Source organism: Pan paniscus, chromosome 22, assembly GCF_029289425.2.
Source record: "Pan paniscus chromosome 22, NHGRI_mPanPan1-v2.0_pri, whole genome shotgun sequence".
Lineage (NCBI taxonomy): Eukaryota > Metazoa > Chordata > Mammalia > Primates > Hominidae > Pan > Pan paniscus.
The window spans coordinates 16,220,205-16,235,838 of NC_073271.2; the positions used below are offsets into that span (position 1 = coordinate 16,220,205).

The window sequence follows — 15,634 nt, forward strand, 5'->3', positions numbered from 1 at the left end:
ATAGACTTTGACACACTTCTGGTTCTGAACGTGATGAGCAGGGAATATTACATTATTACACCAATCCTCTCACTGAGAAAAACAATGGCAATAACAATTAAATAATGCTTACAAGATATGCATTTTAACTATAAGCATACCCAGCATTCAAAGTATAATGATGATAAAAAGATTTACCATGTTAGCACAAACTAAAAGAATAACACAGCTAATGAATATAACATAAAATAAAATACTAGAAAAGATTTATTACTAGACATAAGAATAATATTTTATAATGATAAGTGCTAACATTCAAGAAGAAAAAATATTACATTTTTATATACTCTATACACAAAAAATGATGGCTATAATGGAAGTGACAAATCCATAATTATATTGCAGATTTTAAAAACCCCTCTCTTAGTAAATGATAGAAAAATTAAACTATAAAATCAGTAGGGGAATAAGAGAGCTGAAAATATATTTGAAAAACTGAATCATATTTTCATATATAAAACATAAGAGCAACGATAGAATATTTTATTTTTAATTTCACGTGAAACATTCAACAAAATAGAAAACATCTGACCAAAATTTAAAACCAATACCCACAAGTCAAATCTTAACAAAATTTTAAATAATAACATTATTGAGTGTGTGTTTTCTCTGCACAGTGGAATTAAACTAGAAATAATAAATAATAATAAAACTAAAACCACATGCCTTTAGACATTTAGGAATACACTTATATATGAATATTATAACCTATGATTTAAAGAAGAAATCTAAATCTAAATTTGAATTTATTTTGGTCATGAGTTATAATGAATATATGATAGAAACTTGTAGATGCAAAACAGCAATTCTTATGGAAAAGTTTCTAACAAAAATGCACTTATTAGAAATAGAGACTGACAATCAATACCTTAAGGAGTAACACACCCGTCACACCTACACACACAAAAGTAGCAAAAAAGGAAATAGTAAAGGTATGAGCAAAAAAACCGATGATTTAGCAATAAATCATATAAAAGAGAAACCAAACAAGGCTAAAAGTTGTTTTTTAAAAGATAAATAAAATGCTCATATCTCTAGGAATGTTGTTATACTTTAAAAAAAAAGCTATGAGTTATACTTAGTAAAAATGAAGAAAAGAAATTCTTTTATCAGTTAGAACATGAAACGGTTATCAGAGGAAAACAATTTTATGTCAATAACTTTTAAGTTATATGAAATAGATTAAGTTTTTGAAAAACAGGATTTTCCAAATGAATTCAGGAAGATATAGAAACATAAATAGTCCTATATTCAGAAAATTTATTGATTCAATAATTTATACTATTGTCTTAAAAAGTTAATTGTCAATTGCTATAATATCTTAAGGAAGAACTAATGTCAATTTTATAGAAACTGTTTTAGAGAATAGAGAAAAGGGAACATTTTCAAGAAATTGTATGAGGCTAGCATATTACTAATACTAAAACCTTACAAAAACAGTAGAAAGTAAACATCTCTTTTATGACTATTATCTTCATGAATATAAATGAATATGAATTCATTCTGTCATGAATATAAAATCAAATATTTTAAGCAAAATGAACAATTGGAAGTCAGTATATGTAAGAAGGTAATATGTAAGAAGATAATATATAATGGAAAGGTTTACGTTATGGCTAGGTTGAATTTAGCAATTTTTAGCAGAACTACTATACATATTAGCAATATAGAACACAAAATCATCTAATGATTTTTATTAGGTGTGAAATAATGTAAAAAATTTGATAAAATTCAACATCTGTGTATGGAAATTCTCTTAGCACACTAAAATATCCTAATTCTTCAATTTGATGAAGAATTTCTACAAATAGCATATCAAAAACTTCATATTGGGCTGGGCATGGTGGCTTACGCCTGTAATCCCACCACTTTGGGAGGCCGAGGCTGGTGGATCACCTGAGGTCGGGAGTTCAAGACCAACTGGACCAACATGAAGAAACCACATCTCTAATAAAAATACAAAAAAAAAAAAATAGCCGGAAGTGGTGGTGCATGCCTGTAATCCCAGCTACACAGGAGGCTGAGGCAGGAGAATCACTTGAACCCAGGAGGTGGAGGTTACAGTGAGCCAAGATCGTGCCATTGCACTCCAGCCTGGGCAACAAGAGTGAAACTCAGTCTCAAAAAAACAAAAAACAAAAAAACTTTATATTGACTAGTACTATATTGAAAGCTTGTTTTCTGAGATTGAACATGATAAACATATACTGTATCACTGTTTCTATCTAACATAGTCCTGGTAGTTCTAAAAATCAGGCAGGAAAATGATTTTAAAAAAACAAATGAAAAAATAAAACTTAGGCACAAGTGTCATCACTGTTGTCTTTATCCAGTCAGGCTGCTATAGCAAAATACATTAAGACATTAGACTGGGTACTTTGTAAACAACAGAAATTTATTGCTTACAGTTCTGGAAACTGGGAAGTCCAAGATCAAAATGCCAGCCAATTTCCCTGGTGAGGACTTGCTCTGTGCTTCCTTAATGGCAACTTGTAGCTGTGTCCTCACATGACAGAATGATAATCAAGCTCCCTTGTGCTCTTTTATAAGGGCACTAATTTCACACATGAGGGTGGAGCTTTCATGACCTGATTATTTCCCAAAAGCCTCACCTCTTAATACCATTGCATTGAGGATTAGATTTCAATGTATGAATTTGGGGGTGAGGGGTAGAAACATTCTGACTATGACAATTGTATATGAAGTTTAATTAGACAGGTACATTAACAGAATTAAGCAGTGAATTTAGTAGGGTTGCTAGGCAAAAGGCCAAATACAAAAATCAAATGATTTTTATTACAGTAATAGCAACTACTAGAAAATGATATTATGTATAATTTAAAATACCATCAAAAATATCTCACACCAAATCAAAAACATTGAGAACACCCAAAGCTGTTGAGGATGTGGATCAACAGGAAGACTCACTCATTGCTGCTGGGATTGAAAATGGTGCAGCTACTTTGGAAGACATGTCGGCAGTTTTCTACAAAATGAAATGCTCTTATGAAATGATCCAACATTTACACCCTTTAATAGCCACTCAAATGGGTTGAAAAGTTACACCCATACAAAAACTTTTGTCAGCGCACTCCTGAAAGCACTTTTTATCATGACATTAATCCATTTATGAGGGTGGATCTCTCATGGCCTAATCACCTCTTAAACATCCCACCTGCTAATATACTGTTACAATGGCAATTAAATGTCAACATAAGTTCTGGAGAAAACGAACACTCAAACTAGAGGAGTCACCATCTGCGAAAATTGATCCTGTGCTCATTTCATGACCTCAGCATTTCACTCATAGGTAAATTCTCAACAGAACTAAATAAATATCTAGAATATGTATTAGAATGTTCACATAAGCTTTATTCATAATGACATTAAAATATACTTCCACTTTACCCACTGAAAGCATTTATGTTTTCATAACATTATGCTACAGTAGTACTTAGTAATTTTGAAAATGTTTTGAAAAATTAGCAAGACTCCTTTCAGTCTAAATCAACTTCAGTCTTTATATTTAACTTACCAGGCATATTAAACAGTGAACACTTACATATAAATAACCCATGTCTTTCATGTGGTTTCCTTGGCATTATGTATAAATATTTGATATAACAATAAAGAAAAAAATAGAAGTTAAACATGAATCTCTCATAATTATTTGCAAAACATTTGATTAGACTTATGGTGATATGAACTGTTAAAAACATCCTTTCTTATGAATAGTCTTGAAGTATTTGAATAGGTCAAAGAGATGATTAATTAATGGGCAGAAGAAATATTTGTCTTGAATCTCTAAAACAACAACAACAAAAAATGTGCTTTCCTTTCTCTTTTAGAAATGTCAGAAATTCCCCTCCTAAAGCCAACTTTATAATTTAAAGTTTTAATTCACTCATGCCTGTAATCCTAGCACTTTGGGAGGCCAAGGCTGGCGAATCATGAGATCAAGAGATCAAGATCATCCTGGCCAACATGGTGAAACTTCATCTCTACCAAAAATACAAAAATTAGCTGGTCATGGTGGCATGGCGCCTGTAGTCCCAGCTACTCAGGAGGCTGAGGCAGGAGAATTGCTTGAACCTGGGAAGTAGAGGTTGCAGTGAGCCAAGATCGAGCCATTGAACTCCAGCCCAGGTGACACAGTGAGACTCCGTCTCAAAAACAAATACATAAATAAATAAAATAAATAAAATTTTTTAAAAAAGTTTTAATTCATATTTAAAACCATTTTCTAGAAAGTACAATACTTCCTATTAATCTCAGTCACTCTCTCTGTCTCTCTTCCTCTTATGCACAAAGTAAAAATAAAATGAGATTTTTCTAAGGTTAGATGGTAAGACCTCTTTCATGTGAAACCCTGATTTCATGATATGTCTTAAATAATGTGTGAGGCATATTTAATTAAGGGATGAGGGGCAGCAAGAGATGATGGTGTTGTCTGTTCTTACTTACAGACTACTATGAAAAGTGGGGCTGTGTGTGGCAGATCCTTTAATTTTTCAGCATCCCGTCTCTAGGCAAACCTGTTTTCAGCATAACAATTTGAGTGTGTGATGTCCATTTTTCTGCTCTCTGCCACAGGTTCTTGACTAAACAAAGGGAGAAGTGCAGTTAGGTGGTAGAACTGAGTTCATAGCTTACCTCCTTCCCCACAAGAACGAAATAAGAATGGGAGCCCAGAGACAAATGTCCCAGATTATCTTCTTTAAGCAGACAATTCTGGGAGGCATATGATGCTCAGATTTCCTGGATGAATTGAGTCCTTAAAACCTGCCTGAGAAAATTCAGTCTCACACCTCTTTTTCCACTCTCCTGTATCTGACATTTCTTTTCCACACTCTTATTCGCTGGAGTTCCAGTCTTTCCCCCTCACTCTACCACACATACTACCTGTACCCTAGTCTTGTTTCATAATGTGATTTTTGACGTAACATAAAATTAAAAAGCTGCTTTGAAACAACGCAAAAAGAAGTGTCATTTGATTTAATATGTAAAAAGCATAGGAAAGCTGAAAGTTACTGAGAGGTTTATATTTTAGGAAAGCATAGAAATAATCATAGCGTTATAGCTAGGAACAAAAGTGTATCTATCCTCTTTCCTTCAATACATTAGTGAAAATATAGGTTATATACCATTTGCAAATTGCAGATAGTCAAATGCAAAGCTGGAGAGTAAAATCTTCTTAGAGATGAAGTTAGAACTCAGAAATCTTTAAACTTGTCTAGTCAGAGAGAAATACTTATTTCCTGGAACTACTTTGTTTAAAGCTTTTATATATGATGTCATTTAGTTGGAGGACAAAACAATAGTGTTACAACAGAATTCTTAATGTTTTAGTGCCATTTACAATGAAATGTCACAATCTGAAACTTACTTTGATTTGTAAGCAGTTCTCAAGCTTTATTTTTCAACAAGTTCCTTCCACTTGTATCTTGTGTTTCTCTATAATGTTGATGTGCAATGTATGTGTATCAACCAAAGAGTTTAAAAATAAAATCTTTTGGGTAAAAATTTCTCACAATATACTTTCCAATATATTATGTTCACAAGTAGTTTGTTATAAGATTCTTTCTTTTTTTTCCTGTTGCATAAAGCAGAAAATATTGTATAAAAACCAGTGAACTATCATTTACATTTTTCCCCAAATTACAATATTTAGAGAGCCTTAGGAACTTTAATGGTACTGCTTACCTAATGTGCTCATAGTAATCTGTTTATTATAGTGTTGCTTAAACTACTGCTGATTTACATGTTAACAGGCGTATTATTTAATCAATGACATCAAACTCTGGTATGGAGAGTATAACTGTACTTCTTCATAAACTGGTGGATTGCAGAGCTGTGTTAAGTAAAACAAATAACAATTTATGTCTCCTGTTAGAACATATTCTGCTGCTTATTTTCTTTTAAAGTCTTTTATGAGGAATCAATGTCAGGAGAGCATTTTATACTAATTTTTGTTTTTACTCTTTAAAGTACGTTAATGGCATCTTCTGGTTTCCCTATTGAGTTTCCTAAAATGGAAATTTGACAGCTAAGTATAATATACAGTTCATTAAATTTGAAAATAAAGTGAATATCTGCATATTTATAGTACAATAATGGATTCATTCTGATAATTGCTAAGGTGTTTTGAGCCAAAAGTATATGAAATATTCAGAAAGTTTGGAAATATATGGCATAAATAATTGTTTTTGAGGATGTATAAATCCAAAACTAAGATGTATCTGGTGTATGAATGCATGATGAATCTATTGAGTAAAGGTTTTTGGAGATGAGCAATTTCCTTCTGCAAGGTAAATGCAAATGTTTCAAGAGAGCAGAGTGTTGTGTGCAAAGGCAGAAAAGATATTAACTAAATTACCTGCTGTCCTGGAGAAATTAATTTGCTTCATTGAGAAAGGTATTCTCAGAGTATTTTACTGATTCAGATTCATGATGGGGTCGAATGCATATCTTCCTGCTTAACAGCCAACCCTACATTAAACTATTTATGAAGGATACAAGTAAATTGATCATGTATTTCTCAAGTTCTTTTGAAGGTAGCAAATAGATTAAACAGGATGTGGAAGAGTTTAGCCTTCAGATAATCCTGGCTTTCTGTTATATTAATTAATGTTACATGCTTGTTAATATATGTGTCTAATTTCAGTCAAAACCTCTATTTAGCTTAATAACATTTCCAGTTCCTGGATATTTAATGGCTGAAATTGAAAATAAGCATGTAATGCCTGTGTCTTCCTAACCATGTAGAATGAAGAGTATAGTTGCTATTGTTGTTTGTATTATTATTACATAGTATATTCAGTTGTGTGGTGTGACATCTATTAATTGAAAAAAAACACAAGTAAGGACATTGCAATAATAAATATTAAGAAAGCTTAATTTCAACCAAAAACTTAGATGTTAATTCTGTGAGCATAATTTTTAGCAAAAAATTCAGTGAGCAAGTTATATATTTTTTCTCTATTCTTTACCATTGATTATAGCAAAGTTTTATTAACTTACCACACAATAAATACAAAGGGAAAAGATAGAAGAGGAAAAAAAGGAATGCCTTCAACTACTCAGCGATTGAGTACATTATCAACCCTCTCACCTTGCTTGCTCCTACTAGAAAGAAAAGATACATTAAGACTAGCTCAACTTTCTCTACAAATCAGATTCAGTTTACACACACAGACACACACACATACACACACACAAAATACACACATATGTCCTAAATTTTCCAGGATTTTTTGCTACATTAAAGATTGTAAGCATCATTATTTTATAGGCTTATTATATTATTATTACCTGATTTTTTTATTCGAAGAATGATTTTATAGCACAGACGCATATATAAATATATACCTACTGGCATAGTTCTACATGTGAATATATTGAAGATATACCTACCATGCTTAATAGAGAAAGCATTCGAGTTGGTGAATTAATTATTTGCAATTTTGCCACAAAATTTCAGACACATTTATTTTTCTTTTTGTTTTTGAGGAGACAAACCCATTTTATTGTCTATCGTGTTATATAAAAATCTAGAAATAATAGATTTGTACAGAAAAAATAAATGATAATAAATGGGAGCACAAAAGAAAGAATTTAAATTTGCTATTTTTCCCAGTGGTATTAAGATGACAATCATTTTAAAGCACATGTGTCTGGCTTCAGTGTAGGATTTGTTCATTGGCCAAAGCCTGCCATAAAACTATGGCTTTCAGTGTCTGTCCGTTCTACTGGCTCTTGACAGAACTTCTGAGGTCTTCAAGAAAAGTCATGTACTCCTGCTCCTCCAGGGCTGTGCTGAGCTCCATTAGCTTATGGGCAAAAGGGTTGACCACCCCTCCATTCACAAGGAAATCCATTAGATGGTCATATAAGGCCGAGTCCCGGAAATCTGTGTTGAGTATAAAATTAGTGTCCTTTCATTGAGACTCCCCATTGGACTGAAAGTTACTTCCCTGATAGAGAAAAGGTCACTCTCAACCTCCTCTTCTGGCCCACCCTCATCCTCTGGGTAGTTTCAGTCCAGCACAAGGGCCTTCTTGCCACCATTCTTTATAACTTGAACCACAAAATTGGGAGGTGATGCCAATTCAAGCTCCTGTTCTCCAACTTGCTGCCCCTTTTCGAGGGTTCCTCCTTACCATCAAGTGTCCGTGGGATGCTGTTGTTAATGTTGAAAGTGACAGCGATCTTTCCCCGGCAGCTTTTCCCACTAATTTAGCTTCTGTCCCATTTAACTGCCGCTCCCATCCTCCAGACATCTCAGGGAGGGTTTTATGCTTCTGGATTTTCCTCTCCTCCTCAATTTCATCATTCAGGATATCAACAGTCTCCTTCGGTGTGCAGCGCGCCACAGCCACAGGGGCAGGACCTGCGAGGCCTCAGGAGGCCAAGCCATCTCTAGGACCCCAGGGACCCGGTGTACACGCTGAGCAGCACCAAGGGACGGGCGCACGGCCGGGGCTACGGCTGCAGGAGCTGCCGGAAGGGCGAGGCAGGGGGTTATTTTTCTATTTCATTTTGATTATGACTATAAAATACAAAATCAATGCATTCTTAAAAAGTGCTATAATATAAAAATTATAAATATACAAAACACGAAGAATCAGCATGTAGTTTGTATTTAGAATTATTATGCAGTTAATATTAGCAGTGTTAAACATGAATTTAATAGAAATGAGCATAATCCAGTTTATTGTGATATAATCTCTTTAGGTGAATCATAGTCTTCACATTTGTAGATTAGCTATTTTTGAAATGTATAAGATAGCACAAAGTATGTGATGGCATAAGAGTAGATGCATGTTGAATCTTCCATGCTCACCTTTGGTGTCAGGGAATCATTTATTCTACAGTATATATGTATAAGTACCAGTGAATAAATTTTATCATGTTAATGTTGAACACAGAATTTTATGCAAGGAATGCCCTCCACCCATTAACTTCCTGAGTCCTAAACTGTTGAGTGTACAAGCACTGTGAAAATAATATAATGATGAAGACCTGCTAAGTACATCTCTCTAGAGCAGCATTTTAAATATGGCACTGCTTGGTCAGCTCACTATAAAAAGAAGTATCAAGACTAGGTTTGAGAGTTAAGATCCCTTAGGGCCAGGCATCCATTCTATAAGACAGGCAGAGGTGCATTTGTTATCTCTTCAATGATGATAAAAGCTTTTTATGTACTAGTATCTATGGTTCCAGCATCACAACCACTCACTAAGAAATTCTCCAGTGGTTCTTACAGGATCCAAATCAATTAGTGTGGCAGTCTCTCCCTTCATGTTACCATTTGCACTAGTGTCGTTAAGGCCCCTACTCTTACAGGGTGGTTTACAAGAATCCAGATCTGTTAAATTGGCAACTTGTGTAGAGAATAGGACTTTAGGATAGATGGGGAATGTGATTCCAAATTCCATCTAGGTCTCCCGTAATGTGATTCTCCAGATTGGCCTTCTCTTCTCTTTATGCAATTGCTCCTCATTCCTCTTGCTTTTCTTCCCCATACCCAGTCTTCTCTATTTTTGTTATATTAGAAACAGGTTCTAAGCACAAACACTCTGTAGCAGTGATTCTTTTGATCTCTCTCTCTCTCTCTCTCTCTCTGTGTGTGTGTGTGTGTGTATACAAATTCTTAAGTTTATATATATATGTGTGTGTATATATATACCACATATATATAAGTATATGTGGTATATGTTTGTATTCTATCAGAAAGACTTCCACATATAAGGGGAAGGAAATAGAGAGCAACCAGACTAATACTTGAATGTGTAGCACACCCTAGAAATTACTAAATCAGTTATTAAAAATGTAGTTAACTTCATTTTCAGCTACATAATAAGGAGCAATAAAGTGCAAAATGACAGTACAGTTTCATAGTGCTTCATTAGTGATCACCTCAGTCCCTATTTCTAACTAGATAATTTTTGTATGGAACTTTTACTCTGCATCATTATTTGATTTTGTCACTGTATTAGCCAGAGAACCACAGAACCAATGGATGTGTGTGTGTATGTGTGTGTATGTGTGTGTGTGTGCGTGTGTGTATATATATTGTCTTAAGCAGTTTGGGATAAAATGTCATATACTGGTTGGCTTATAAACAACAGAAATGTATTTCTTAAGAGTTCTGGAGGCTGGACGTCTGACATCAGGGTATCAGCATGCTCGAGTTCTGGTGAGAGCTCTCTTCCAGGTTGCAGACTGCTAACTTCTCATTATATCCTCACATAGTGGAAAAAAGCGCTCTGTGGTCTCTTTTATAAGGGCATTAAACCCATTCACAAGGGCTGTGCCCTCATGACCTAATCATGTTACAAATGCCCCACCTCTAAATATCATCACATTGGGGTCAGAATTTCAACATACACATTTTGAGTGAACACAAACATTCAGTTCATTGCATATAGATATGAAATTTTTCTTCATTATATGTGTATGCGCATGTATGTATAGACACACACACGCATGCCCACATGCGCACACACGCACACCCATATATGTGTGAGGAAGGAAGAGAGAGAAGCAGGAAGGTTTTTGTTAATGTTTTGTTAACATTTATTTTAAGTTCAGGGGTACATGTGCAGTTTGTTATGTAGAAAAATCCATGTCTTGGGGGTTTGCTGTACAGATTATTTTGGCAGCCAGGTATTATGCTTAGTACCCATTAGTTATTTTTCCTGTTCCTCTCTTTCCTCCCACTCTCCACCTCCGGTAGGTCCCAGTGTGTGTTGCTGCCCTCTATGTATCCATGTGTTCTCATTATTTAGCTCCCACTTACAAGTGAGCACATGGAAATTCTACCAGATGCACATCCAAATTCTACAAGATATTTCTTTTAAGAAAGTGGCTCGCAGAACTGGGGAGACTGGTAAAGTCCAAAATTGGCAGGGCAGGCCAGTAGGCTGGAGATGCCAGGAGGAGTTACTGTTGCAGCTCACGTAGGAAGACAATCTGGAGACAAAGTTTCCTCTTTCTCTGGGGCTCTCAATCTGTTTTCTCTTGAGGTCTTCAACTGAACGGTTGATGCCCACTCACATTATGGAAGGCAGCTTGCTTTATTAGAAGTCTACTGATTTAAATGTTGGCCTCATCTAAAAACTGCCTTTACAGAAGTGTTCACATTGTTTGACCAAAGATTTGGGTACTGTGACCTAGTCAAGTTGTCACCTAAAATGAACCATCATGTCACCTGCAATCTGATTTAAAATGCATGTCTATATATCACGATTTTTCATTTTGCTGTTTACATTCCCTCACTATCAATTTAATATTTCTACCTCTAGCCATGTCTGTTTCTATTTTCACAGAATTTAAGATTTTCTTATCAAATGCAATCTTGGTATATTTCTGTTGTCTCTGCTAATTTTCATCAAAATTGGATTTCTTTATTGTTACTTCTTTTTGACATTCTGAACGTTGCCTTTCTCTTCTGTATATTTTTTACTCACTTGTTGTGAGTCTGCAAGGTTATTTTATAGTTCACCTGGCTTTTGAATGAGGAAAGTCTGCCAATTCAGTGCTACTCAAGAAAAGTTTCCATCATTTCTTTTTTTTTTTTTTTTCTTTTGAGACGGAGTCTTGCTCTGTCGCCCAGGCTGGAGTGCAGTGGCACGATCTTGGCTCACTGCAAGCTCTGCTTCCCGGGTTCACGCCATTCTCCTGCCTCAGCCTCCCGAGTAGCTGGGACTACAGGCGCCCACCACCACACCTGGCTAATTTTTTGTATTTTTAGTAGAGGCGGGGTTTCACCGTATTGGCCAGGATGGTCTCGATCTCCTGAATTCGTGATCTGCCTGCCTCGGCCTCCCAAAGTGCTGGGATTGCAGGCATGAGCCACCGTGCCTGGCAAAAGTTTCCATCATTTCACAGATTAAATTGTATGTGTGTGTGTTAATTATTATATATTCCCGCAACTCAACATTTCTGACTAGTTTTTAATCATCCTGTTTATAATTTTTATATACATTAATAGCATCAATTTTAATTGATGACTGTTATAGACAAAATGTTTATGTCCAACCCCCAAATTCATGTGCTGAAATCCTAACCCTAAGGAGATGGGCCTTAGGGCCTTCGTCAGGTGATTAGGTCATGAGGGTGAAACCCTCCTGAATGGGATTAGTAACCTTATAAAAACAGTCCAGGAGACCTTGGACTTGCCCCTTGCCCCTTGCCCCTTCCACCATGTGGGGACATTGAGGAGACAGCCATCTGTGAACCAGGGAGGGGACCCTAACCAGAAACTAAATTTGCCAGTCCCATGGTCTTGAACTTTCCAGCCTCCAAAACTGTGAGAAATAAATTTCTGCTGTTTATAATCTTTTTTATAGCTTATAGCTGCCTGAACAGACTGGGATAACAAACACAATAGAAATAAAAAATTAAAAATGCCATCCACATAGCAGTCATTTTTTGTTAAGCATAGACTTTATGTTATATTTATATTATAATTTTATATTATAAAATTTTAAATATGCTTTTTCATATGCCACCACAGTAATCAATTGCTTACTTGCTGCTAAGAGCCTTAGTAGAACTTCATGACATTAGAGACAAACATACCTATCCCACAAATGCAGTGTCTGACACAAAATAGGTAGACAATCATTAATGGTTAAATAAATATCAATTGAATGGGATTGCTAGGTTGACTTGACAAAATGATTAGCTTTATGTGAGGTACCTACCATGTGGTTCAAATGAAATATAAAATTTGGTTCATGCCCACAAGCAATTTTAAATTGGTTTGGAGATTTCTATTTTAAATACATAAAACTCTAATAAGTGTCACGAATAACATACTTAAGAGACAAAGCTCATACATGCATTACACTAACCAAAATCAGATGATACGAGACAGTGTGGTTTTTGCATTTTTAAAAGGCATACAGCGTAGTTGATCAGAATTTCTTAAGGCCATGTGTAGAGTTCTCTAAGTATTGAAATCTGGCACGTCACTTTGGGCCAGTCTCAGAGAAAATGTAAAGATAATCAGTTTGGAACTGATATAAGAGTGGTTACTAGGGGAAATAAAGATAGAACAAAGGGAAATTGTGAAAAAGTCACTATAATTGCTTTATAAATTGATCAGGTATTACAGAAAACTCTACAAAGCATTTGATTACAGCAATATATTTATAACTGATATTAAACTGCAAAACAAAACAAAGTAAAATTAATGAGAGAGAGGAAGAAAAAGAGGGAGAGACATGGAGAGAAGGCTTGAACATATCTTTGAGTAATGCACAAATCTGATTGCACTAAGATGAACAAGACACCTGACACAAATTATCTTCTAAAATAATACACCCAAATAATCTACATATAAAGTTAATATTTAATGCTTATTCTTGGTGTTACAGAAATTTGCTGCCTTTGCACAGTACATTATTTAAGCTAATTTGCTTCTCTGACTAACATTCATAACAAAATCTCACTGGTATAGTCATCAGTGACTTATTGGCAATATAAAATAATTGAAATTATCAACAGAAGAAATTAAAGGATGAAGGCTTAAATGATAGAACTATAATACATGCCAGCAATTTCTCAAAGTGAATTACCCAAATATAATTGCATATCTCTGTTGTGTTCTAAAGTTCAGCAGCCTGGAATGTTATTTAATTATGCATGCATTAATAAGAAACCGCATCCCAAAAAGGGGAAAATAATGGAAAAACTGTTTAAAACTTATATGGACTAGAAATCTAGTAATAATATTTATGTATTATATGCTCTATTTTCTATTATATTCCTTCTAGATACATCAACCAAATAGCTTGAGACTAATGTAAATTATCTCTTATATAATCGTATTAATCGATCTCATCGCCAAAATGTAAGGATCAAAACCATACTTTGTACATTATTTTGTTTTGAAAATACTGACTTTATGCATCTACCTTCAACCAGGTTTTGAATTTGACACACATAAATTTGAATTTGTTAAGCTTGTCTTTAATGTAGTCATGCAGATGGATGGCATGGTTTAAATAAACTTTCCTAACCTATTACCTCTTTAAAGGATTTTGTTTCTATAAAAAAGAACATAGATGTTGTTAATGATGTTTATTGTCTCTCTTTTTGCAATGATAATGAAACCAGTATTGCTTAATTATGAGTCATTTCCATATTACTAGAAAGGTAGAGTGATTTGTCTTAAGTAATACTAATTAGGACATTTACTAGCTGGGATTAAAATAGATTATAACTATCTATATTTTAAAGAAAATTTTATCTTCAATGCATTCATAGGATTTGGGCACACCAAAAGAGAAACTCTAAAATTCAAAGAAGCAAGTGAAGAAAATGTTAACTATAATTCAAAAGTAGTATATTCTGAGAGTAGAAATATCCAATTTTCTGATGAGTGCAAATTTTTCTCTCAGATTCTTAGATGTGAGATTGTAGTTCCAAACTACAGTCTGAAAATACACAGGTGCACTTTGAACTGTCTGAAAATTGAATAAATAGTTGATATATATGCATTCATACAAGCATGTTTGTGTTTAAATATTTTTAAATCTTTATGAAGTAAAATGTAAATCTGAGCACTCTTTTGCTAGACATATGATGTTATTTCAATCAATGTATACAATAACTATAACTGCTAATGAAGAAAATATCTGCAAAACAAATAGAAAATATTATTTTGAAGCAGGATACATGAACAAAACTTTTTTGCATGTGTTGGATAGGAAACACATTACATAATGCAACTCTGATTTGGAACATAACGGTGTATGTTCAGAAAGAAAATTGCTTGCTTAAAGCGTATCTTTTTTGTTACTTTAAAATTTTTTGATTGACAAATATAAATTGAATATATTTATCATGTACAACATGTTTGGAAATATGCATACATTGTGGAATGGCTAAATTGAGCTAATTAACATATGCATAATTGTAATTTTTGTAGTGAGAACATTTAAAATCTTCCCTCTTAGCAATTTTCCAGAGTATGTACAATAGATTAACTACAGTCACCATGTTGCATAATATGTCTCTTTAACTTATTTCTCTTATCTAACTGAAATTTTGTCTTAAAAATATCTTTTTATATTTTAAATTTTACTTATTTTATAAATAAAATTTTAGTTTTTAATTCAACTCTTATTTTAAATACAGGGGATACATGTGCAGGCTTGTTACATGAGTATATTAAACCCAGGTTGTGAGCATAGTATTCAATAGGTAATTTTTCAATCCACACCCCTCTCCTTCACTTCCTCCTCTAGTAGCCACAGTATCTTTTGTTCCCATGTTTAAGTCCATGTGTGCTCTATGTTTAGCTCCCACTTATAAGTGAGAATGTGTGGTATTTGCTTTTCTGTCCCCTCATTAATTCACTTAGGATTATGGGCTCCAGTTCAGTCCATGTTGCTGTGAAGGACACAATTTATTCTTTTTTTGGCTTTATAGTATTCCATGTCATAGACGTACCACATTTTTCTTTACTCAATCCACCACTGATGGGCACCTAGGCTGATTTCATGCCTTTGCTCTTGTAGATAGCATGGCGATGAACATGCAAACGCATGTGTCTTTTGGGTATAATTATCTGTTTTCCTTT

At 34.2% G+C, this 15,634-nt stretch overlaps 1 pseudogene; it reads right to left on the reverse strand.

Moving 5' to 3' along the window:
- Positions 1-7,784: 7,784 nt before the first annotated feature.
- Positions 7,785-8,559, reverse strand: LOC100974336 (complement component 1 Q subcomponent-binding protein, mitochondrial-like; annotated as a pseudogene).
- Positions 8,560-15,634: the final 7,075 nt, after the last annotated feature.